Here is a 26,291-nt window from a genome sequence, read left to right as displayed (position 1 = left end):
TAATTATCATTATTACTAACCCTACCAAACTCGCGCAAAGCTTATGCAGGAGGAAACCGAATCTTTCTTTCAAGATACATTCCCCAGGGATACAGGACTGAAGAGGAAAATGGTTCTGCAATGTGGAGGAATATGGTTCTGCAAACAAAGGAATATGTTTGGAGAGACCGTGCACTCCTAACACATTCCTTTAACTGGAAGCATGATGTGTCTGATGACAATGCCACACAAGGAACATTTAAGAAGGAACATTTGAAGAGCATCAAGAGAATCCTGTGCCTGTCCAGATGTAAGACTATAATGGCTGTCCCCTCCAGAGAGCATCTTCAGGAGATGCACAGCTATGGACCTTCCATATGGGAAGGAGATAAATATTGCTAGCTGTGGTCATGAGTGACTATTCATGTCAGCAATCCTTCAGGTTATTTGGTGCATATATATTTCACAGAGGCAGAGAAGACAGAAAAGTTGTTGCTCCCTCCCTTTGCTCTTTCTCTCCTTCCCTTACCTCTTTTGTATCACTTATCTTGAGAACAGCTGGTCACATAAATAAGTAAGAGTGAGGTCAAAGCTGGTACAAAAAAGATTGATTTGACCTAGAAATGTTTTGAGAAATATTGTGTAAACAAGATGCCTGTGGAAAGTATGAGGGAAGAACAAAGACATAATGGCTTTTTTTCCATAGGGACACCTACAACGAAAACATTTTCTTTGCCTCCCCCATCTTTCCCTTCATTCTGAAAACTGTCAATGTGATGCACATCTTGATACTAAAAGGGTGAACAAACACTTCAGTCCCAAGAGACTGTCGGCTTTCAGTATAAAGAGGAGTCACAACCACATCAAATGCATGGTTTCTGGGGGACTGATTTCTCTTCATAAAGGAAAAAGGACTTTCTCCAAAGAAATTCTCTCCATGAATTTATACAGGCATTGTCAACTTCTGCAGCTTCACCAACATAATACAGAAGTTTGGTCCCAACGGATTCTGTGGTTAGGTTTTGTGGGGTGGTTGGGGTTTTTTCAAAGATCTCATTTACTGATACTCATATCTTATAATGTTACAAACGCAGTTCAAGTTTCAAACCATGGTACAAGAGAGGTGCAGGGATTGGGTTTTAAATGCATCCTTCAGTATTTGTAATAAACGGACTCCTAAATTAGGTGGCTTACAAGGTTTTGGATGCTGCCAGAAAACCCCTGGTGGAAGTAAATTGCACTGTAGGAAATTGATCTGAACTGTCACTTATTCTGCTGTGTCTAAGGGCACCCTAAGTCCCTGCTCCTTCATTAACTCCCTGTGCTGCAATTTAGCACCTTAACTACACACACGTAAAGGTTTTGTGGGACCACATGATGAACTGGGTCACTTAAAGATCAAAAGATACTTTCACTTTCTGCCATGTTTCTGACTCTCCATCATTTTGATGCTCTAGTTTCATGGTGCAGCCCCATTTACAGTCCCATTGACACAACAGGGATGGCAGCAAACCCCAGTATAGGGCAGGTGACTGCTCAGGCTGGCCTCTTTGCCCATACTGGTATTTGTCACAGTTTTTAGAATTCAAAGTTGTCTGAAGCCATCTGAATACAGGGACACTGTCATAAATCAGGAGTCATTGCCTACCTGCAGGAGTGATTTCATCCTATGGAAACCATAGAGCATTTTCAGAAGAGGTGATTTGCACCTCACAAACTGCAGCCAGAGAAGATAAAACTTACAAAAGGTCTAGACAGTCATGGCGAGTGTGTCAAGAAGTCTCTCCTTGTCTCTCTTTAAGCTAGCAGAAAGCAACAAAGCTCTCTTTTGTCAGTCTTGGGTTGTCTCACTGCAAATTAGTGCTCATGAAGAGACAAGCAAGACAAAATACCCATGGAGGGATGGGGTGGGTTTGTTCTTACACTGGCCTTTGTTCCATGCAGCAATATGGAAGTCCAAGATAAGGGTTTCTGCTACCCAGAGTACACTGCACTCCAAGCACAAGTGTCAGTCCCACTCCTGCTCACAGGTGCTGAGCAGCTCAGCAAGGGCTGAACACGGTCATTGCATTTCCAGAGGTGTTTATGGACAGGAAACATTTGCTATCTGCTTGTCCTCAGGGATGGGCCATTACAGCAGTCACTTGGACAAAGTAAAAAGGAAGAGAAACACGGGTGCTAATTAGCTGAAACCACTCTCATCACACCATCATTCAACAAGCCTCTGTCCCTGTCTGTATCAACGCAACGTCTCAGTTGGCCCATCTGAACACAGTAAGCTGACTGCATTAAGAGGTGATGAAAATTTTAGTTAAATCTATTCAAAACATACTTTTAAAAGGACCATAGCAGCAAAATAGGTGAACTAATTTGTACCAGTAATACTGCAGTAGGGAGTACAAAACTGGCTGAGAAAAACCAAAGCCCTGTGTCTCCTAGGGCACAGGACAAGCATTCTCAGCTGAGGCACGAACACGTGCCTCAGATACCAGAAAAGAGTGGAATAGTTCCTGGATGATTAAGAGCTTCATGAGGCATTTGCAGCAGCTCAGTCTGTCCCATGCAATATTTGATGCATGATATCAGGAAGACACTGCTCTCACCCTGCTTTAGCCCTGAGGGTTTTATGCACATGTCCATTACGCCTTCCAAATGCCAGAATAAACAATTTGCAAATGCACCCAGAATTGGACATACATTGACCCAAACAGATCATGAAAAGTAGTCAAACTTAAAGGGCCAAATTCTTGTTAAATGTACATTGTAGACCACAGAGTTACATGACTGGTCCAATGTGACTTTCTCAGTCACAGTTCAGGTTATTAATTTTCTTGTTCAAGGGATCATTCATTGATGATTGCACAAAAAAGGTCTCCTACTGTAACCAACTCTGTTTATGAGGGTGATGTCCTTGATCTCAGATCTCCCTTGCAACCTTCTCTCCTTGTACCCTTCCCTTCAAAATACAAATAAACTTCAAATCTGCTTTGGTCCCTCCCATCCTGAAACATCCATGCCAAAACACATCAGCCACTCTGAGATGACCGCAGTAATAATTTAAAACTCCTTTCCAAGAAAGCAAGTCTATAAACATCTGGTTTATACTCTTACAGTCAATGGGAAATACTTTTAACAGTAACTTCACAGCCTCCTAGTCAAGCACTTCAGTAGTTTTGGTCATGCTCCTGCTGTTGTGCTGTTTCTTTCCATATCTTCAGAGATAGCATTTTCTGCATCCTCCTCCTGGTTCCCCAGGTGCTACTTCAGTGTGTCCTCTGCTGGACTCTCCTTGTGCTTCACACCTCAGTTTTGTAGTTTCACTAGCCTCTGTCCTTTCTGTTCCTTCTCTTTCCCTTCCACATTTCTTCTCATTTGCAAACACAATTTCAGCTTGCCTGATGACTTCCAAAACACCACACCGTCTGTTCAAATGGAAATCTCAGCCTCTTTTCCCACATTTTTATGTGTGTGTTTAGCAATTACCACAAACTCATCATTACTAAAGCAGACATCTTAATTTTCTTCCAAAGACTCTCCTGCCTATTATCTTCTTTCCTTATGATTTCTGAACAATAACCATCTTCCTATTGCATCAGCCCATAACTTGAATAGCATCTTCACCTTGGAGCTTGCTCTTGATACTTGAATCTTGTATCTAAGCTCTACCTTAGCCTGGCAGATGGTTTCCACATAGTGTCACTGATAGGCCATCCATAGCATCCTGTCATCTGCAGAGATAAAACTCTCTTGACAGATTCAATCTTGTTCCACAGTTATTTATCCAAAATATTGCTTTAAAGGCCATTTTCCTAGACCATCCCTTTGGCAATGTTATTGCTTTTATGCAAGTCTCTGCTCATTCCCTTCTCTCTTTCACATGAATAATAAGTTGTATCTACAGTTCTTAAGTTTTCCACAGTTTACCCACAAGTCTCACCTCTTCTTCAATATCAAAAGATCAATTCTGTTGCAGCCCCAGGGACTCTATCAGCTCTAGTTCAGAGTTTGAAAATGTTTTATGCCTTGTGGGTGGCTTTTAGCTCCACTGAAGTCTGTGGAATGAGGGGGCCAAGATTTTGTCTTATAAATAATTTCTGAAATCAGTGAAATTATTTGCATTATGTAAAGTTAAGCATGTGCCTCAGGCAAGGTCTGCTTCAGAAATGGTTTGCTGGTATCATTATGCAAGTACAACCCATATTGGCACAACTGAAGCAGTTAATGCTATCACAGGCACAGCCTATAGCAATGACATTGTCTTTGTTGATATCATTTATATTAGTGTGCTGAATTAAAAAAAGAAGTCAATTATTTCAGCAAAAGCATTTCTGGCAATTGAAATGCAACTGAATTAAGGCTGCTACTAGCATAGAAAAGTTCTAATAAACAAGAAAGCAAACAAATCACAACAAAATTCAATCCAAGAAACTTTCCTAACCTAATGTCATCTAAGCTGTTTTTAGGATGGGGACATGGGTATGAGAATACCAACCAAATTACAACATCTAATCCTAACATACCTGTGTATGATATGTATGTGGTTATACAGACTTCAATCTAAAAAATACATTTTTTTCTTGAAAAGTACTTCTACTGCTGAATTTGAAAAATTGACAGCCCAAGAAAAAAACCCAAACAATTAAGTTTCATTGTAGAATGTGATTCCTCACACTATTGCAGAAACACCTGTAAATCAGGACATTAAAAGATACATCTGGGATTAAAGGACTGCTTAGACATGACATCATTGCTTGGCTTCTCCAGGGACTATCTGGAAGAGTGATGATATCACTTAATGCTTATTGCCAGAATTACTCTTACAGATACAGACAGCACCAGCAATGGCAGAGATGTAACGATGATCTAAAAGTGTCTAATCCATCAGCCAGACACCAGCAGTAGATCTTGACAATGCTAATGATATGCAAAGGAGACACAGTGATTTTATAGTACTCTACTGTAGTAAGTTTTAAATACAAAATAGTGTTATTGATGGACCAAAAATACCAAACTTCATGCTCACACTGAAAGTTTAGCTCTGGGTTGGTAAGTAGGCCCATTATGCTTGTTTCCATCGTGTTATACTTATTTTACAGCTCTGCATTGTTACTGATTGCATTAGAATTATGTTAGTATAAACTTTTATAACACACTAAAAGGATGAGAATATATTTCTTTTTTTTCCTGGCTAAACTAAGAAATCATTGGGAGACATTTTTGCAGCTGCTTTTAAAAAATCAGAGCTGCGGTTTAAAAGCACTTCCTCTGCCTACTAAAGTTTTCAGTCTGCACATAAACCAGCGTAGCTGTTGAACTTGGAAGAAACATTTTGTATCGTTATGTACAAGCCAGTGGGAGGGGCAGAGAAGCTACAGAATAATGAGGTACCTCTCTGGAACCAGAAGCACTGCTGGTGCACTCTTCAAAGGAGCCAAAACGTGATCTTTCTGGATGTGAGACAATAACCTAAGTAAATGCAGATCAGCATCTCCTAAAGAGAACTCAGGAAACAGATGTTGCTGATAGCAGATTCACAGCATTTGATGCTTTTTAATGAACGAGGGACATGAGTGGAAAGGCATGTGTGTATTTCTATAGTCCTGTTTTTTGGGGGGGCTTTGCAGTTACTTACAGTCTGATATTTATCCTATTCCTGCACAGAAGCTCTACTTAATGTTAAAGCTGTTTTGTTCTACTTTAATAGCATTTTTTATGTTCCCTGAAAGCCTAGCAAATACACATTTATGTTCACTTATATGCATATCTGTTTCTTACCTACATTAATGGAAAGTTATCTATTCTTCCATAATTCATTGCAAATATTCAAGGCTTCAACAATTGCTATTCAGCCCTTCAGTCCAACACGCACAAAAGGAGGAGCAGGAGAATAACACAGGAGTCTAGGAATAACACTGTATACTTTATGGAGGACAATCTTTCATTGCAGCAATTCACAAAGCTTTACAAAAGCCATGAAGTTCCACAGCTCTGCGTATTAACATTTTAAGACAGAAGAAAGGAGTTACAAATGACTCAAGGGAACAAGCCCGAGCTCTCAGCTTCTCAAGCAATGGATCAGACCAGCTCCTAGAAATGATTAGCTCCATTTATTCTGAAAATCCCAATGCTGCTGCACATTAGAAAATCAAGAGGGATTTCTGCGGCCTTGTGGACCATACATATTTTTAAGCCTCATGAAATTAAAGAACCTCCTTTATTTTACTGCAATTGCTTTATGACTGCATAAAACCCTTATTACTGAACATGCCTGTTTCTGGATTGGAAGTACCCTAACAGCTGTAGACTTATAGTCTTCCACCAGAATGTATGCTTAGGGAAGAAACCACGAAACAAATATCCCAACAGAGGCTTCCTTGCCCCTGTACAAATATATACATCCCATTCAGCACAATGAGCTTATTCCTTTCCTAACTTTCACCCACACTCCGCCAAAAATCATCACATCTTTTTATTGTGATTATTCCAAGTCATATTCTGAAACTGCCCCTTTTGCTTAGATTTCTCTTCTTAGGGTGATAACAACAGCACTGCTCTTCTTTACTCCCAAATCCAGCACCCTCCAGGCACTAACAGGAGGAAAATTTCAAAACACACATCCCAGGGGACATCACCAGGGAGGACAGCTTGACTAATTACAGTGATTAGACTAATGGGAGAAGATTATCTCATTGAAACAACAGGACATTTGTCACATCCCACCCCCTGGGAAAGGCTCGCTTCCTATCCCCAGAGTTGCTATTTGGCTGCCCTACAGAGCCTGTGCCTTAGCACTTCTGCCTGCAAGTGCTCCTGCAGCTGCTCCCTGGGCAGAGGGGACAGCAGAATCCCTGGGAGCCTGGCTGCTGCAGGCCAGGCTGTGGAGGAGGTCACAGCCTTCATGTCTGTCACCTGCAGTGAGCTGCTGAACCCAGCATCCTCCCTGAAGCTCCATGGAAGCCCCTGCGGGATACAGGACAATGCCACCGAAAGGAATTAAGCATATTTCCTTCTCCTGCCACACACCTCCCTATACATTCCCAATATGTAGCTATCTTCCTAACTCCTCTTGGGTGGCCTTCCTGCTTCCAAATGTGTCTTCTCCTCCAGGCAGCTCAGCTTTTCCTATTTCTGCCTGAGCCCAGCCTCGTAAAAAACCTTTTCCATTTAAGGGCTTCCCGAAACATCCACTCCCTGTTTACTTTCTTTTCCTCTTTTCCACCATCTTGCTCCAATCCTAATTTCTTCCTTTAGTCTGCCTGAATCTCTGTGAATCTCTGACTAATCCTAGTTGCTCAGCTTGTCATGGGCTATCTCATGCTCACCTCTGAAGTCATACAATGACTAAACATCTGTACCTGACATCTCCTGCTGCCCTCTAACACTTCAAATTAATAGAAGAAATGCATGTTTAGTATCAGCCAGCTCCTAAAAGGCAGTAAAGCAATTGTTTTTTAAATCAAAACCATTCACCTTGACAAGCTTCATCTCTTTATTCTTACTGATAAATTGTGTCCTCATACAGGTTCTTCTGTGATCTTCCCTCCTTCCTTTATGAATCTCAGCTTTCTGATGGCTTGTCATCTTCCCTGATAAAAATGACATATGCAGTGTGTCCCACTGGGGAGCTTCCTATCCCAATGCATGAGACTGCTCACAGCTTCTACATAGGCCCATCCTTGGATGCAAGTTTGACACCTGCCTGCTCTTAGCACATCACTGCACTCAGTGACTCTCATCCTATTTTTATAACAAATGCAAGTGCAACAGCCACAGAAGGGGTTTATGACTTTCCTTTGTAGTCTCACTTTAGCTGCATGCTAACTTTGCATGTTTACACTACTTATTTTCTTCCAACGCAGCATAAAAAGTAAAATTATACATTCCCAGAGGGGCCTTCTTTTGCTTATTACTTCCCTCTTTTAATGCATTTATTAGAGCTTCTGAATTAACAGTGGCAGATGCATGCAAAGAAAGAAAATTTTAATTTTGCAAATAATAATGGATTACAATACATTAACATTACTGTAAAACCTACAAAGTGGAAGCACTCAAGGGATGTAGCAGCAATTAATGTACTTAGTTTATTTACCTAACTCTGGCACTGCTTGGGCATTCAGAAGCAACTTGAATTCTGTTTACACAGGGAGAGCCATAATGCTTCTTCACACACAAATAGCCTGCTCAGGATTCGGGGGATATCAGCTGCTTCAGGCAAAGGAAAATATGAAAACGTAGACTGAAATAGCAACTTTAAACACATCTCTGAAACTTTAAAAACAGATTGCCTCCATTAAAAGAGTGGGCAGGGATAAGATATTAGTAAGGTTATGGTATAAAATTGTTCTCAGCTCTCAAGAGCTCCATATTTGTGGTATTTTGAGAGATACTCTATACCAGTTACAAATAATCACTGTTTATCATATGCTTTTATCATTCTAAAATAAGAATTTTCAGGAAGAAGTAAACTGAAGTTAGACATAGATGTCCATTCAAGTTAAAATAGAGATATATAACAGAGTCTCTAATTTCAAAGAGAAAAAAAATACAAACATTTAGAACCAAAGCAACCATTAGGGTTGAGAAAAATTAGCAAACGCCTTATTTAAATGCAATGTCAACATGTAACTCAGAGCTGCCTCCTGCACATCTGCAAAACTGATTCAAAAGCCCAAATTCATGCACTTCGACCAAAATCACAGCCTGTGCATTGGAAACAAAACTACCCAGCCCACTGAGTGTCCAGCTCTATTTTAAGCAACAACCACTACTGGAAAGACAAGGGATCTTTACAATTCCAAAAATTAAGCTATTCCAAAATATGAGATTCCACATGCATGTGGAATTTATCATGTCCAAATGAAGGCACTAAAGAAGCTGAGGATCTAGAGCCCTTATCTGCAATGGAAATGTGTTCAACTGAAGTCAGAGACAGGGTCTTGGCTGTAGCCAAAGGGATGAAGATGCCATCCCCATATGAGCGAAGTACACCCTGGGAACTGATTTCTAACAAAACTCCAAAACTTCAGCTGGTAAAAATAAATTAGCAGCAAAAATCAAGCCTCTCCAGCAATGGAAAATGGCAACACAACTCCAACTTGTGACCAGAGGGATACATGTCTTGATGGATTTATTACAGAATGCAGCTGATCCAAGAAAAGGGTGAATTCTGGCAAAATGGCCATGTGAAAAATGCCAGGGTACTGCAGAAACCTCCAGCAGCTGCAGTCACCATCAGCACCTTCTTCTAGTTGCCATGAGGCACAGTAATTCCAGCAGCAACTACACTGGAGGAAAACCAGGCAAAATCACTCTTCAATGGCAACATTCACCCTGAGCTCTGGGCAGAAAGTCAGGAGGGGACACAGCCAGGACAAATGAGCCTAAGTGACCAAAGGGATTTCCCACAGCCCATGGTGTTCTGGTCAGCAGTAAAAGCTCAGGGAAAGGAGGAAGAGAGAGGATTTTTGCTTTCAGGTTTGCTCTTACAGCATTTGCCTTCCCAAGTAAGCATTTTGCCTCCCTACAGGAAGGGACTAAACATCTGCCTGCTGATGGGAAGAGCTCCTGGTTTCTCTGCTTGCACACAAAGCTTTGCTTCACTCAAACTGATCTTTTCTCACTTTTGCTCTCCCAATTCTCTTCCCCATCCCACTGGAGAGGGGCTGCACGCAGTGAGCAATTGGCCAGTGGGTGTTCAGTTGCTGGCCAGGGTCAATCTAACACATTCCCACTGTGTAACATATAGAGTTGGACTTTGGTGAACAAATTAAGCTTAATTTAATGGATTTTCTCTTGTAATAAAGATCATGGACACACACACTTATTTAAAATATTCCCATTAATCAGCTCATTTTTTTCCATCTACTTTCCTTACTGTGAATGTTGGACCTGTTTTACTTCCAACTATGAGCTGATGGGTTTTAATACTATAAACCTGGTTTATATTGATTGATTTTCATTGCTTGTTGCTACCATGAAACTATAAAATCTTCTTTATTTCTGTTTTTAGTGCTTATATAGAGCTATCTGGAAATTATTTTTAAATCTCTTTTCTGTTATTCTACTTTCTATTCAGAGGCTGAGCTGCATAGTTTGAGTTGAAATTACAAAAGGAATAAGTCTCCAATTTTTCAGCTTAATCAATAAAATGATAATAAATCCAAACATTTGTTTTAGGTAAAGGAATGAGGAAATCTTATCTATTTCCCAGCTTGGCAGATCCTATCACTGCTCCTGACTACCTCAAAGCAAGTTTTCCCACTGGTCTTAAACCTGCTCCTGCAGTTCTAACAGGATACAACTTATCCTTTGCCTTTTACAGAAATGCCTTAAATGTACAATTTTCAGAAACAAGTACAGCAGTAATAGATCTCTTGATTCTTCAAGAACAGTTTCAAACACTTTGCAGAGTTCAACTTTCAAAAGTGCCACTTCCTTTTCCCTTAGCAAACTGGGTCTCATTAAAAGATTCAGGCAAAGTGCCAAAATAGCTAAAAAAATCTCATCTTTGAGGCCCTCAATGACATTTAAGTTTGTTATTTCCATAAAACATCTACCTGCACCTTTAAATACTGCAGTATCTTCATAAAACTTGGGAAATCCATCATTAACATTTATAATTCATATACCTAATTCAAAACTTTCATCCAGTGAGAATATTTTCATTATTTTTAAAGTGTCTTTACAATGACTGACCCATGGCAGCCCAAGACTGCACTTTTATTTCCAACCAGTATTTTACTTCTGTAAAAGGTGTCTACAAATTATCTCAGCCAAGTTTCTCATTAGAACTCAGCTCCTGTATCATAACAGGGTTTAACAAACAAAAACTGAACCTGTGTTTCACCAGTTTAATACCAAAATTTAATAAAAACCTGAATAAATCAGGTTTAATGGTAACACTGTGCACACTACCTTATACAAAAGCATTAAATAGCTGGACCAGACATCCTGCTGCAGTTGTAGAGCCAGGGAAGCTAGCAAGACAACCAGGGAATGCCAAATTAAAGCAGTAATGTTAGTAGTCAGCTGGATGTAACTTGCCATCCATTAATGGGTTTAACCTCCATGAAGTTAGCAAATGAGAGTCAGAAGTGACTCTAGAAAATCACTCCACTATTACTTCCTGGTGGCTTTTTTGTCATTTGCCTGTTCCTACGTAGGCACTTGTCTTGGCTATGATGATATTCTGGTACATCCATTTGCAGTCTCCCCTGTTCTTGACAATTCTCTGCCATCTCTGAGTGGATGCTGAGGCAGAATGCAAGACTAGGATGATCTCATTCCTCTGCTGAGATTCAGCTCTGCAATTCCAGTAATAAAACTGCTGAAGTGTTAAGCCAATTCCATGATCTTCTATTAGCTTAATGCAAGTTCTTGTAATGACCTGATTCACACAAGCCACCTCACTCCTTGCTGAAGAACAGGGAGACTTCTTCCCAGGGAAAACATATTTTGTTTGTTCACCATCTGCCAATGTACAGGTGCCATGGTTTAACCCCAGCTGGCAACCATGGACCACAGAGTTGCCTGTCACTCCCACCCCCCCACACACTACCCTGATGGAATGGGAAGAGAAGCAGAAAAAAATAAAAATAAAAACCCTTGCGTTGAGAGAAAAACATTTCAATCACTGAAACAAAGTCAAATATTATAATCATACTAATGCCAATAACAAAACCAATAATAATAATTGTAATGGAAAGGAGAAAGAGAGGAATTAAAAGCCCCACAAAACACAACTGATGCACAGCACATCATTCCCCCACTGAGCTATGCCCAGCCCGTCCCCCAGCAGTGTTCAGTGGCTCCAGGCCAACTCTCCCCAGTTTATATCCTGAGCCTGACATTCTGTGGTGTGGAACATCCCTCTGGACAGTTTGGATCAGCTCTCCAGGCCATGCTCCTTCCCAGTTTTATGTGCACCTCCTCGCTTGCAGAGTGTGGGAAACTGAAAAGTCCTGAATTTAGAGTAAGCACTACATAGCAACAACTAAAATATCAGTGTTACCACAATTCTTCTCATACTAATCCCAGAACACAGCATTGTACCTGGTACCATGAAGAAAAGTAACTATTACAGCTAAAAGCAGAACAATGGGCAAAAAAAGAATAAAGGCATTCAGCATTATTTCCCTCAGTTGTAATGCAAGAAGGGGCTGAAGAGTGAAGACATGCCCTGCAGAAGTCATTCATGCAAGTCACTTAGAAGTGCCACAGTTATCCTTCCTCAGTAAAATATTCTTCCAGTGCTGAAAGCTTTCAATCTTGTGATTTTTTTTTCCAAGAGTAAAAGCAGAAGGACAAAATATTTGGGCAGGACATAAATATATTTTGGATGAAAATTAAAGACATCCCTTGCAGTCAAGAAAAGAGAAGAGCTTTCCAGCAGATAGCTTGGAATAGCTGATGCAAAAAAAAAGGGAAGTTTCTGCTGAAATTTCCACTTTTTATATCTTCTTAAGGTTTTATCATTCTCCCATAAGAAATGACCAAATCCTGCTGACTTCTGTGGAGGAAGGTCAAAGGTTGTAGCTGTTTGAGATGGCTGCACTTTGCTCCCTAGGAATATGAAACTGTCTCTCCCTCAAGAACAGCATTCAAAATGAATAATCAGAAAAGCCAAAGTCCTGGTATTGTCTCATAACGCTTAAATACAGTGAAAACACAGCACAGTGTTATGTATTACACACACAGAGCCTGACATTTTCATTGCTAGTGTCACCTACAGCCTAAGACTTTTTTTCCATAAATCAAGAGGGGTATTTTTTTTTATCCCTTCAGAAAGAAGTCTAAAGGCTATATTTCACAAAACAATGTCACGGTTGTCACACACTAACCACATCCATTTAATAAAAAAGAGATGAGTTTTTTGGTCAACAAGCAAAAATCTGATCCCAAGCCACATGTATCTTCCCATTTCTGACCACCTTAATAGTTTCAAAACCCAAGTAGGGTAAGTCTCCTGTCATTTAACTTCTAATGCCCAGCCTGTGCTTTCTCACACTATTCCCGTGTTCTTGTTAGCACTGAGAAAGAACAAGCACCTCTCAGATGTACCTGTTCTTGATACTGCCTGTAAGAGCAGGGAGATAACATCTGAAGGGTACAGAATACACTATTTGAGTTGGAAAGGACCCACAACAACCGTCTGATCCAACTGCCTGCCCAGTTCAGGGCTGACCAGGTCAAAGCCTGCTGCTGAAGGCACTGTCCAAACACCTCTTACACACTGGCAGTTGTGGGGCATTGACCACCTTTCTAGAAGCCTGTTGCAGTGTTTGACCATCCTCTCAGTAAAGAAATGCTCCCCAATGATCAGTCTAAGCCTCTTTTGGTGTAGCTTTGAACTATTCCTATGCATCCCATCACTGGATACGAGAGAGAAGGGATAAGCAGCTCCCTCTCCACTTCCCCTTCTCAGGAAGCTGCAGAGAGCAACAGGGTTGCCTCTCAGCCTCCTTTTCTCCAAACCAGGAAAAGACAAAGTCCTCAGCTGCTCCTCCTAGGATATTCCTTCCAGCCCTTTTATCAGGTTTCTTATCCTCTAGATCCATTCAAGGATCCTTCTTAAACTGTAGGGCCCAGAACTGTGTGCTGTACTCAAGGTGAGGCTGCACCAACACTGAACACACGGATGATCACTCTCTTTGATGGGCTGGTTTTGCTGTGTTTGATGCACCCCAGGATGGAATTTGTCCTCTGGGCTGTCAGGGCACACTGCTGACTTCTGCTGAGCTCCTGCCAACCAGCACTCCCAGATCCCTGCTGCTCTCCAGCCACTCTTCTACCAATTTGTATTTCTGCCCAGGATTCCTTGATCCCAGGCACAGCATCCAGCTAAATTTCGACTTGCCAAATTTCATCCCATTAATGACAGCTCAATGCTCCAATCTATCCACATCCCTCTTGCAAGGCCTCCTGTACCTCCAGAGAGTTAACAGCACTTCCCACTGTGGTACTGTCAGCAAATTTGTTAATGGTACAGTCAAATCCTGCATTCAGATCAGTGATAAATAAAACTGAACAGGCCTAGAGCCGAACCCTGAGGAACACTGCTGGTGAATGGTTGCCAGCCAGATGAAGCCTCATTCACTACAACCCTTTGAGCTCTGTCCTTCAGCCAATTCTTCACCCAGCACAACATCCCACAGTTGGTCAGCTTGTCCAGAAGGATCCTGTGAAGGTATCAGTATCAACCGTCTTACTAAAATCCAGAAAAATTACACATCCCCTGCCTTTCCTTCATCCACTAGGCAGGCAACCTTAACATACAAAGAGATCAAATTAGTTAAACAGGACTTTCCCTTTGTGAAACCATGTTCACTGTACCTGATGACTGCATTATCAAGTGCCTTTCAATACCACTCAGCATAATTTTCTCCATAGACTAACTAACACTAACTAACTAATTTCCTTTCTCTTCCAGAAGAAAGGTTAGACTAACAGGCCTGTAGTCTCCCAGGTTTTCCCTCCTGCCTTTTTTGTACACTGAAATAGTAAAGCAAATAAAACCCCATCAATCATAATCTGATCTCAACATTGAATTTGCTAGGGTGCAATCCCTATCAGAAGGAAGACCTGAGTGGCAGCATACAGGATTGAAGTCTCACTTTTTACCTAGATCTACTTCACAAAGAGTCTTTTATATCCATATTTTAAGTCCTGTTTCTTTTTCTCAGTGTCACCTGCACCCACAGCGATACTGCATTTAAATTTCCAACTTGCAAGACAGGGCTTGAAAATCACCTTCCTCCATAGTGAGTGGGAGGTTTTTTCCTGCTGGAAACAGGGGAATGTATCAAAATCAAAGTATAATCTAAATTTTCACTGAATAATGCATTTTCCCCCTTGAATTTGTCAACTTTGAGTTTGTAATTAAAAGCTAATGTTGTAAAATGTAATTTTTCAAGCATTATTGGAATTTGAAATCATAAAAGGTAGAACCTTTAAGGTTAAAAAAGACCTCCAAGATAATCAAATGCAACCTTTGACCTAATTACAGCCAGAGGGAGACTCTTCATCAGGAACTGTGGTGACAGGACAAAGAGTAATAATAAAATAATTTCAAATTTGAAAGAGGGAAAATTTAGGTTAAGCATTAGAAGAAATGTTTTACCATGAGGGTGGCAAGACACTGGAACAGATTGATTAGGGAGTTCATGGATGCCCCAACCCTGGAAATGTTCAAAGCCAGGCTGGATAAGGCCTCGAGCAACCTGATCTAGTGGGAGGTATTCCTGCCCATGACAGGGGGTTGGGACCAGATCATCTTTAAGGTCCACTCCAACTCCACAACATTCCATGCTTCTATGTCGAATATTCTATGATTCTGTGTCAACTAAACCACAGCACTAAGTGCTGCCTCCAGCCATTCCTTGAACAGTTCCAAGAATGGTGACTCCATCACTTCTCTGGGGAGCCCATGCCAATGCCTGGCCACCCCCTGAGGGAAGAAATTCTTCCTGCTGTCCCACCTGAACCTGCCCTGGCACAGCTTGAGGCCGTTCCCTCTCATCTGGTCATTGGTTGCCTGGGAGAAGAGACCAACCCCCCCACCTGGCCACAGCCCCTTCCAGGTTCCATTCCTTTGTTACACGGGGGGACATCCCCAGGAAACACACGTCACTGTCCTCAGTGGAGCTATCCAGTGGCAAATCTGGGAATTTGTAGATAAACTTCTCATTTTGTTGTAGAAATCTGGTCTTCAAGGAATATCACAGGCAGAATTAGCAGACTTAGATCAGGTTTTTGAGGCAGATTGTGACTGTTCACCCAGCTTCAGCTCATGGTTTGACTCAACACACTGTTCACTTCCATGCCTGAGACATGCTGGGAGCAGCATCACTGGGCTGAAGCAAGAGCAACGGGTCCAATGGATACAGGAGGCAGGGAGAGAAAGGGGCCATTCTGCAGCTGTTCTTACCTGCAGTGTGTTATCCCCTGCAGCTCTCACCTCTCCTGTCCCTGCAAAGCACCTGCCTGGCAGTTCCTTCAAAATCCTCTACCTGGCAGAAACAGCACAGACCCAGCTTCCAAGCTGGGGAGTATAAAGATGTCAGCTTAACCAAACTGACACAGGTCTAACACAGCAGCAGGACAGCTGAGGCTTTAAAATCAAAACAAAAACAAACAAACAAAAAATCCCATCTGATATCATGTTTGTAAACTTTCTGCCTGTTCTAGCTCAACAACTTAATCAACCTTTCCAAAATTCTGGGTTTTAATTCTAATCCTCAAAGTACTACATGAAGCTAAAAGACAGAAAATAGCTTATCTCAACACATTATATCTTTCTCAACACTCATCACTTTCTATTTTCTCAAACTAAACTGAATCCCCTTCAAATAGGACTAGCATTTGAAGTGAAATGTGCTATAAAATATAGAAAGACGTTTTCCCATGAAAAAAGGAATGGAATCAATTAAAATTCATTCTACACATCTTCAAGATATTTGTTTCAACATCTAGACTGTATGGAAATCCTCCCTGTAGCAAGGTCACCTTTATGGATGCCATTATTTTACTTTAGGAGATAAAAGCAACCTTGCCATACAAAGGCTACTTGTCTGCACCATTCAAGTATGTGTATATGATTTTTGGGCTCCACTGACACTTCAAGCCTCAGAGAGTCTGGTGTTCATTTTGTTCAAAGTCAATGCCACATGTCTGACAGTTGGTAAATTGAGTGTCTCGTTTCTTGGGCAGGATTCCTCCCTTGTTATCTTTCAGTACCCTGAAAAAGATTGCTTTCAAAATTGAACTTGCCAAGTCAACCGCTTCCCTCCTGAGCAATCTCTAGAATGTGCACCTTCCGAGTCGAGGTGTTGTCATTCTTTCCTTCATTCAGGGCACCTTGAGAGGCAATGCAATGAAATAAAACCCTGGCAGCCCACTGGCAGTGATGATGGTAACTCATAACGCAATGGAATTGCGTAAGCATGCAGTGTGCACACAGACATCCGTGCATTTAAGCTCACACCTCTGGCTATATGCCTACAAACACCTGGGGCTGTCATTGCTGCTTGCAGACCTGGTGTTACCAAGTCCCAAATGAAATCAGAAAAGTAGATGAAGCATAGCAAAGACCAGGCAGTGAGATAACTGCATGACATTTCTGTTGCCATGTCAAAGATTTAAGATTTATACAGCAGCTTCTGCACCACCCAGAACACTGAGCAATACTGAACAGGGCAAATGCAAGAGCTGGCATCTGCTGGTACTTTGTAGGCATTCAAGCCTACAAGCACGTCCATAAAGTTAAGTACCAGGTTTTGTGCTCTGTTAGGGAAGTACAAGTTTCAACAACAGTTCTAACAACAGTTTAAGGTTAAGAAATAGCATACACAGCTTCACTGAAACTCAGCTCTGAAGCCAAAGGAATTTCAAATTGTCTAGAGACTGAGCAACACTATCTTAAGTGAGCAGTTAGCTTGTGGAGGGTACTCAAGAGACTGACAAAACCTGTAGGAAGCTTTTCATTTACTCCTTCAGGGAACCTGACTATGCCCAAATGGCTCATCACACCAACAACTGTAGGTGGACAGGGACGAACAGGAGATTTATCCTGGGAAGGAACCAAACCCCACACCAAGCAACAGGTAGGAATAAATACTATAACAGAATACAGCAGCTCTGCAACTGTGTTCAAGACAAAGAACCAATCAGCCAGAATATACTATCTGGAATTGTATTTCTTTTCATTCTCATGGCTTTCCCAAGAGGAAGCTAATACTGGACAGGAGACAAGGATTTGCAAGGAAACCTAATGCAACAAGTCATTAAAAATTAGCAAATATAGTTTTCTTGTTAGCAAATTAGATACAACAGCAGAATACTTGCTCCTCACAGTTCCAGCTTGTGAGGTATTTCATACTGGAGAGGGTCTTCACTGGCTCAGCCACATGCAAATTTAGGCTTCACCAAGCCTCCTAGAGACAATTACTGCAGAGCATCTTTGTACTTGCTGCATTCTTCACAGCACTTGGAAATGCTGGAGATCTTCTCACTTGGAAAGCAATTCTTCTAAATTGGAAAGAAGGCACAACACCTTCCCATCATGCTGTCATATTGGATTTTGAACTCTTTCTGACACTAAATTGTGTCAAAAAGGAAATAAAAATAAAAACGCAAATTGACAGCTTCTGCAAAGCTTGGGAACTTTGTTTGAACTCAATTAATCTGGTTTAAAAACTATTCTCTAACACCATCTGACACGCAGCAAAGAACAGAGGTTCTCAAAAGGGAAGTGGCTGCTGCCAAACTTGGCCTTTGCTCCTCTTTCTTAAAGGCACAAAAGAGAATGGGGAAAAAAAGAGAGAGAGAGAGAAATAATACATCCAGAAACCCTTAGGGATATGAGGGATCACTGAACTCAAGGATTCTAAGAAATGAACACTGTGTTTCCACAGTCTGCTCTTCTACAGGAATAGAGATATGTGTATATGCACGTGATAAATGCAAATACATTATGAAGAGAGTAAGCTTTCTTACACAAGTTTCTGCTCAATGTTTGCTTGACTACAAGTAAGGCTGTAAAGTACCTTGACATTTTTCCAGATGTGATTTCAAATTGGTTAAAAATTGGTTTCGTCAAAATTAACTCTGTCACAGACTTCCCACAGAACAAAGAGGCAGAGAGAATGCTTGGACTTCCCTCTGTTCAGAATGACTGATCTTCATGAACGTGTTTTTCTGTATCCTTGTACTACTAAACATATTTCTGCTAAGGTACATCTAATTATGTGCCCCAAGGATTTTAAAGGAGGTGGTTCAGCAGGAGGTGGCAGCTCCATGGGCTTTACTGATTTCTTTGCCCACATGCAGAAGGTAAGAGGAGAAAAACTATACCCTCCTATACATGCTTCATCCTCTCTAACCCAGACACCATAAGAGAGCTCTCCCATGTCTGGAGAGACTTATTAGCAGGGATAGCTGAAATTAAAGACTCCCGAATAAAGAATCTGGCCATCCTCTTCTGTCATTCCCAGTAAGATCTACTGCCCTCCTTGGGCTTTGCTGGCATGACACCTCATGTTGACTTTGGCAATAAATACTTCTAAAATTACAGAGATTTCCCATTGTGATCGGACAATAAACATTATTAGTTATGTGTTTGCCAAGGCAAGGGGCAGAGAAGCACTGATCAACCAGTGCATGTTAATGTCTGTGAGGATATTGCAATTTAAGTCCAAGAGCTTGCCAGATGTACATCAAAGGGAATGGCTAACATCTGTCAGGAGAATTTCTGTTTTTCTATCCCTTCACATTTCTAACAGAACTGGACAATAGCAAAATTACTTGTATTTAGCAAGACTTTATTACTCAAAGCACTTTGGAGAACACTCTTTATATCTATGGAAATACCTATGCTTGCAGCCTATTTTCTATATTTAGGCTTGAATACTGCAACTTCTGCAGGAATACTACCAGAAAAAGAGGTCAGCAACTGTTAACCAGAATTTCATTTGCTGTCTGTTAAACAGAATTTCATTTGTTGTCATTTATCGGCTCAGGCTGTTTTTCAAAAAGCAATATGAAATCAAGTTTGTTGAAAGTTATCCATATGATGAATGTCTATTTCCTCTCTCTGATTCAATTTTATAGTGACATGTCTATCCTTACTAGATTTAGCACCTGCTGAAGTAAAAAAAAAAATTCAAAATGGTGAAGAATATCTAAAGCTGTGCCACAGACATGTCCAGAAATAGCAACTAAAGGGCTGTCTAAACTCTAAAACACAGGACAACCCAAGTATCTTCCACTTGTACATTATGAAAAATTTAAAAAAATACTGTGAACTATTTCAGTTCTTCAGAAAGTTTCCATTAAATTATAAAGCAATAGATAAAGTTATTTGGCAAAATTAACAAAAAAACCCTGTTCTCAATACACTAGAAACATTATTTAGTTGATATGAATGAATTGCAGAGATTTAACCTCAAACAAAATTTCAAACAGCTCTGTAACAACAGAAAGACATGATCAGACTGAGGCTGTGAACAGACCTTGCATCTTCCAAAACCACTACAAACAGCATCAACATACTTTCAGAAAAGGTAAGCTTAAATTAGTAAATAAATAGGAGTGTAATATGCACTTGGACTATGAAAAATATTGCCAGAATGTCGAATTTCTTTGATAATTCCACTGGCATAACTAGTTTATAAATTCATTATACGGAGTAGATGACTCACTCTTAGCCTACCTTTAGAGTCCTCATCCTGATAACTCTTAAGACCATGATCAGATGAGAGCAGCTTTCATAATTATGACAGTCAGCATGAAGAGCAGGGGGTGGTGGGTAAATTAAACTTTAGCTACAATTTACCAGTCACATCAGGAGCTGGTATAAAATTGTAGCACTCTATTAAGGCTGTAGTTCCACATAATTATTTTTACTGAATGCACATCTGATTTAAGAGAGCTAACTCTCCCTCCCAGCTCTGGTCTCCTCACAGCAGAGTCCACTTCCACCTTACTTAAGCTGACTCAGTTACTCTTGATGCCACACTCTAAACTAGAGCTGTGAAATCATGCTGATAAAATAATGTAAACATAAATAAATGAAACTTTAATGAAGCTACAGTAACTTCCCCAGTTTTGAATCTAACCCTCTGCTGTTCATGAACTGTAAATATTTCTTGATTTTAGGAATGTATTTGTGTTTCTGTCACAGAGACTGTGACACTGAAACAGACCATCACATTCATCAGCTGCCCACTGGGTGCAAAGTGTGGGGATTTTTTTGGTCAGTACTATAGTCTAATATATGTATCACACTTCCCCCTTAGCATGAATGAAAGGTGAGGGTGAACTCACATGTTTCCAGATAGTTTTAAACATACTGGAAATAGCTGAGTTATCACACCAAATTTCTGTGAACTTCATCCAAACAATAATGAAACTGTAAGCTCCACAGAGGTGAACAGCATTTATGGTTTTTTTCAGTTTTAAATGTTGCTACTCTGCCCTCAGCCTTGGCTACAGCACAGTTGAGGCCTGCACTCCTTCTTTGGGAACCTTGGAGGGAGCTGTTTTGGGGCTTTTTTGGGGGCTGAGACTCTACCATTTGGCCTCCAGCTGAGCTGCAGCATAAACCCTGCAGTGACAGCAGAGCTCACACATTCAGCAGTTCGTGCCTTTAGACGAGCACAAATAATTCACAGGCAGTGGGTGACTGTGACAGATGGCAACCTCTGAGTGATAAAGGCAGAGTTCTCTGCTGAAGTGAACAGGGATGGCATGGCAGGAAAGCCAGGGAAGCAGGGAGTCCAGCCTCAAAGTCACAGAGCAATTCCTGTACATTAACAACTACTCATTTTCATTTCATCATAACCTTACAGCCTCTCCCTGTTTCCTCTCTCTTTACTTCTAATTTTCTCCCCTTCAGTACTCTTTCCTTGCCTTCTTCCAGTCTTTTCCATTAGATACATCTCATCCCCTCATCTATCACTGCATGGGATGCACTGACCTCCTCCTCTCATTTTCTGAGCCAAATATCCTTATCTGACTTAAGAGATGTTTCCACATTTAAACTTTACAGTTATGAAAGAGATGGTGGCAAAGGGTGGGAGGTTTGTGGAGTCAGCACATAGTGCAGAGTTTCAATCTGTGGTAACACGTTTTTAGATGGAGCATGGAGAAGACTGTTTGCTTCTGCTAGTTTAAATAAAATGAAAGGCCACAATTCTGAACCCGACTTGTTACTGGGCACAGTCTGAGCTACTTTAGGCAAGCAGTGCAGTACAGAAGCAATACCAGTTGTAATCGCTGTAGGTCCTGATATGCTTAGAAATTAATCAGAGTAGTTACTGCAGAATACTTTCAAGTGATTTCAAGAGTGCAATTTCTACACAGACACTCTCGCTCCAGAACAGATGTCCTCAAAGGGGATTATATCTATATAATTAATTTAAAGTAGCTCATTTTAGGAAAAGTCCAGGAACAACAGATCTTAAGATTTGGCTGATCACACAGTGAAAACTGTCCAATCCAATTCACCGTCCATACAGCTTTGTTCATTTTGTTTCAACTTCATTTCAAGTCTTTACTGTCTACTTAGGTCACTTCCACTACAACCTGTGATCTTCCAGAAGAAACCAGGAAAGGAAAAGTATACACTGCATGGAAGAGAAACAAGGATAGGGATAGGCAGGGCTATAGAGTACAGCATTTCCACCTCCAGCAATCAGCCAAAACAATGTGTGGGCTGAAACCAGAGAGAGATCTCTCATGACACCAGACAAGGAGCTAATGTACAAGGCTGTACACTGTGCTACTCAACACCAAGCAAGCAGAGGACAGGGTGTGCTCCAGGATAATATTATTTTAATCTCCCTTTTTTCCAAGTTGACCTGAGCTTAACTGAAGGAGGCAGGTTTGAAGTTTGTTTCAAATCTCTTTAAATAGATGAAAGTCTTTGAATTGAAAAGACAGCAGATCAGGGCTTTCCTGTGGCTCCTATCCCTCACTGTAAGATTACACCCAACAGCCAAGAAATAAAAAGAGAGGTTCTGCCTCCTTACTACCTTGCTCTCTCTTCTCTGTGTCTGGTGAAGTCCTGGTCAAACTGAGAGGGAGAAGAGCTTATGAAGAGCTTATCTGCTATTGTAACAGATGGAAAACATCACATCTTATCCTTATAAAACACTAATAATTTGAACACCACTGAGAAGTTCAAGCTGCCAGTAACTGCCACGTTGCTTTAAAGACGATGGGCTTCATAGTCAAGAAAGGACGACCAGTTGCACTGCTAACCACCTTGCATGACTTGTTTTTCCACCTGATTTGTTCCCACCATAGAGTGCACTTTATACAAACTTCTCAGTTCAGAGCACAGAGCTTTTTTTCCTTCCCTTTTCCTGAACTCCAGGAAAGACTCCCCACCATTGCAATCCCTCCAGGTTACATTGGCAGAGCTCCAGAGGGCAAACAAATGCTGATTCAAAGCATTTTCTCTCAGACCTCTTGCTACAAATCCATTCATAAGGAGTCCAGCAGAAAAAAAATAACAATGTTAACACTGATAGTATGGCACAATTCACCACAAAAGACACACAAGATGTGTAAAAAGCAGAGGTAAGAGATTTTTCTGAAACAGATGTTCTGTGTACTGCAATCCCACTTAACTGCTTTTGGCATTTGCAATGCTTGAAAAATCCTCATGTCAGAAATCCTAGTGTTTTCCAAATGTATTATTATACCCACTAGCATCACCTTTATGACCTTTATTCTTGGGGGTCTCCAAGGAGTTTAAAGACATAATAGCTTGTAGCTACTATGTAGCTACTACACTACTATGTGTATTAGTGGCTACAAACCCTGCTCAGACCCAAGTGCTCCTTTGAGTACTCCACATTGTATCTTTGCAGCCAAATATTTTCAAAAGAGCCCTTTTGAAATTTTCAGAGTTGCTCTGGTGCACCACTTAAGCAGCTGAAGAGGGGAAGAGCTGTTACAAATGTGCTTGGAGCTCTGATGCTCATGAGATGACACCAAAGGTCAGACTTTTTCAGTACCAAAGGGACATACAGCATCCTAAGCACCTGGAAAACAGAGTCACACATTTAAGAAATCAGAAACTGAGCTGGTAACTTTTGCCTCATTCCTCTGTAGCCATTAAATACACCCTAAATCAGAAAGCAAATATTCAGTACCATCCCTACCGCATGAAGTTGTTCCTGTTTTTAGTCTCTTTACCCGCTCTGAGCCAATCTTGTCACCATTACTTTCAAGAAGCCTGATTTTATCTTTTTATCACTGCTGCTACAAGACAGCTGACTGCAATGAACACGTCTGTAATGGAATCAGTTGACCCAGAAAAGAAGTACTAACACCAGCCTAGATTAAAAAACAAATACAAGTGGATGTTCTCTCTGACTGCAGGCAGTCCATGCTAAAATGCTGGAGCAGTACAGGCACTGTAAAAGAAAGTCCCCTGAATCTGCCCATATGCAAGGTTGCTAAGCTTTCTTAAATTTTCCACAGGTTTAAGCATGTGGGTGAACTACTTAAAATAATGTAATTAAAATAAGCAAGAGTGCAATTATCTTTGTTATAAGAAGGCCTAAAGTTTTTTATTATTCTATCCTCAAAAAGCAAAAGCTTTCTTAGATATATTGTTAAGACAAAACTATTGACTTTCACAGGTTTTAGTTTTAGACTCTTTTTAAAAATGTAGGTATTCATTCACTGACACAAAAGTTGCTTAATAATACATGCCTGCTCTACTTATTTGTTTCATTTACCTTACAGTTTTCTCTAATACAAGGAAAGCTCCTCCATGAAAGGACAGATTTTTTATGTGCCAAACCCAGGACTTATCAGACTCCAAAAACATGTGTAGCAGCACATGTCTTCATCCAGGCTTCTATTAATCAGATGCTTTTTATCTTCTCTGACTCGAAATGGTAATGCAAAGTAAAATAGTGCTCTCACACACAGAAGACTGCAAATCCATCTCAACTGGTTTGCCTGCTTATCAGACTCTGAGCTTTCTCCTAGCCTCTCAATAAACCCCTCCTACACACAGTGTCTCCCAAAGATCACGGTAAAATAAAATATTTATCTCGCATTCCTGAATCAAGAGTGTGTGTGCACACATAAAGATGGAATCAGGATATCATGAAGCAGAGAGGACTGGATACCAGAATAGCCATAGAAAATCACTCAAAGCCATTAAATTTAAGAGCTTTCAGCGGCTGTCAAACATGTCTGGACTGCTGAGGAAGAAAGAAGTTCAGTTTAAAAGAAGACCATCTGAAATGGTTCTAATTCCTCCAGGTAAAGGGAGTTTTTGTTAACATACTACAGTTACCATTATAGTTCACACTGCCAACGGTACACACCCAGCAGCGACATCAGTGAATATTTTAAATTACATCTGTCCTGCTGTTCACAGCTGGGTCTGCTCTGGGAGCAGGAACCCAACTTCACTCCAGCCTGCTCCCTTCCTGCAGAGCTTGTTCACACTGACTGCAGACACTGGGATCTTGGCAGTGCCAGAGGAAGACAAAGCTCATCCTCAATCTCCCATTTGAGAGGGAAGGTGTGCAGGGCTTAAAACTGCTTTGTAGGATTGAAGAGTAAGCAGCTTACCACAGAGGGTCTGGGATGCTGTCTGTAGTCAAATCCAAACCTCTTGAGCACAAGGCCAGAATTCTCCTTTACTGCAGAGCTGACACACCAGTCTGAGAGTTCGTATTTCATAGTAAAAAAATAATGAAAGGAGCTTCCATATTTCCTGGTTAACATTTCAGCCTTCTAAAGGGTAATAAACCAATATCTCCCTACAACAACAGATAAGTCAGACAAATAAAATGTCAAACCACTTTAGAAATAAGCTAGTCAAGATAATAGAATGAATCTCTTGAGTAGCCATTAATAGCATTTGGCAAAGATGATTCCAGAGGACATATGATATCTAATACAAAAGGATGTGCTATTTTTGTATCTCCCCTTTAAAATTAATTTAGTGCTGACAGGAAGATACCTGCTTAATATCTAAAACCTTATCCTTAGGAGGAATGATGCCACCAACAGTTCTATGAAAAAACCAAAGCACAGGCTGCATGATCAGACAGAGGGAGCCCTGTGCTGAGACTCAAGGCCAGGGATCCTTATCCCAGTTCTCCTGCCGGCCAAGTGACCATGGGGGCAAACTGCTTTCCCAGTCACATATCTGCAGTGTGAGGTTATCACATACTGCACAAAACATCGAGATGTATCAGCACAAAGTGTGCTGCAAGAGCTCTGTGTTTTTATTACCACCAAATTCCCTAGCTGCACAACTAACATAAAGGGAATAAAAACTCCATATCAACCAAATAAGCAGCTAACTTGTGAGTAAAACAGCAATATAGGATACAGACATATTTATTTGCTTGCACTGCTTCCTGCAAACAAAGACAACAGTAAGAGCCCATATTAAAAATTACTCAGCATCACAAAACAAGAATATATCAGCTAGACCTAACTTTTCCTATTGTGCTTTCTGAATGACTTGCCATTATCACTATAATACAGCATGAAAAATAATGCACTCTTCAGCCTCTATTTTTTGATTAACCAGGTGCTCTGGGAATTTCTGTCTATCCCCATTTGTAATTACAAACTGTTATTGCCATTTTCAATGTGACTTGCTGGCAATTAAATCTATATGGAAAGAAAAAAACTTTTTTTCTTCCGTAGAAATTACTTACTTATTTTTAAAAATAAACCAGACCTGTTAGGTTAAAAAGCTAATTCTGATCCTTCCTTCTGCCTAGTTTTGATTAAGTTTCCTTATTTTCCAGTGGCTCTCACAAGAATTG

The 26,291-nt window shown here is 40.7% G+C and overlaps 1 protein-coding gene across 6 annotated transcripts in view; it reads right to left on the bottom strand.

The window, feature by feature from the left end:
- The window catches only part of TSPAN4 (tetraspanin 4), a gene marked incomplete at its 5' end in the record, with an annotated part of 410,665 nt that overhangs the window by 231,382 nt on the left and 152,992 nt on the right, over nucleotides 1-26,291 (bottom strand). Inside the window, one exon of one of the 6 annotated variants that reach the window (XM_083864520.1) lies at nucleotides 5,755-5,828. The exons of the other annotated variants lie outside the window; for them this stretch is intronic. Of the gene's footprint in view, nucleotides 1-5,754; nucleotides 5,829-26,291 lie in introns of those variants that run through there. 6 annotated transcript variants of the gene reach the window in all.

This window comes from Zosterops lateralis (assembly GCF_965231275.1).
Source record: "Zosterops lateralis genome assembly, chromosome: 6".
Taxonomy (NCBI): Eukaryota; Metazoa; Chordata; class Aves; order Passeriformes; family Zosteropidae; genus Zosterops; species Zosterops lateralis.
The sequence above is the reverse complement of the archived record's forward strand: the minus strand, read 5'-3'. Positions and strand labels throughout refer to the sequence as shown.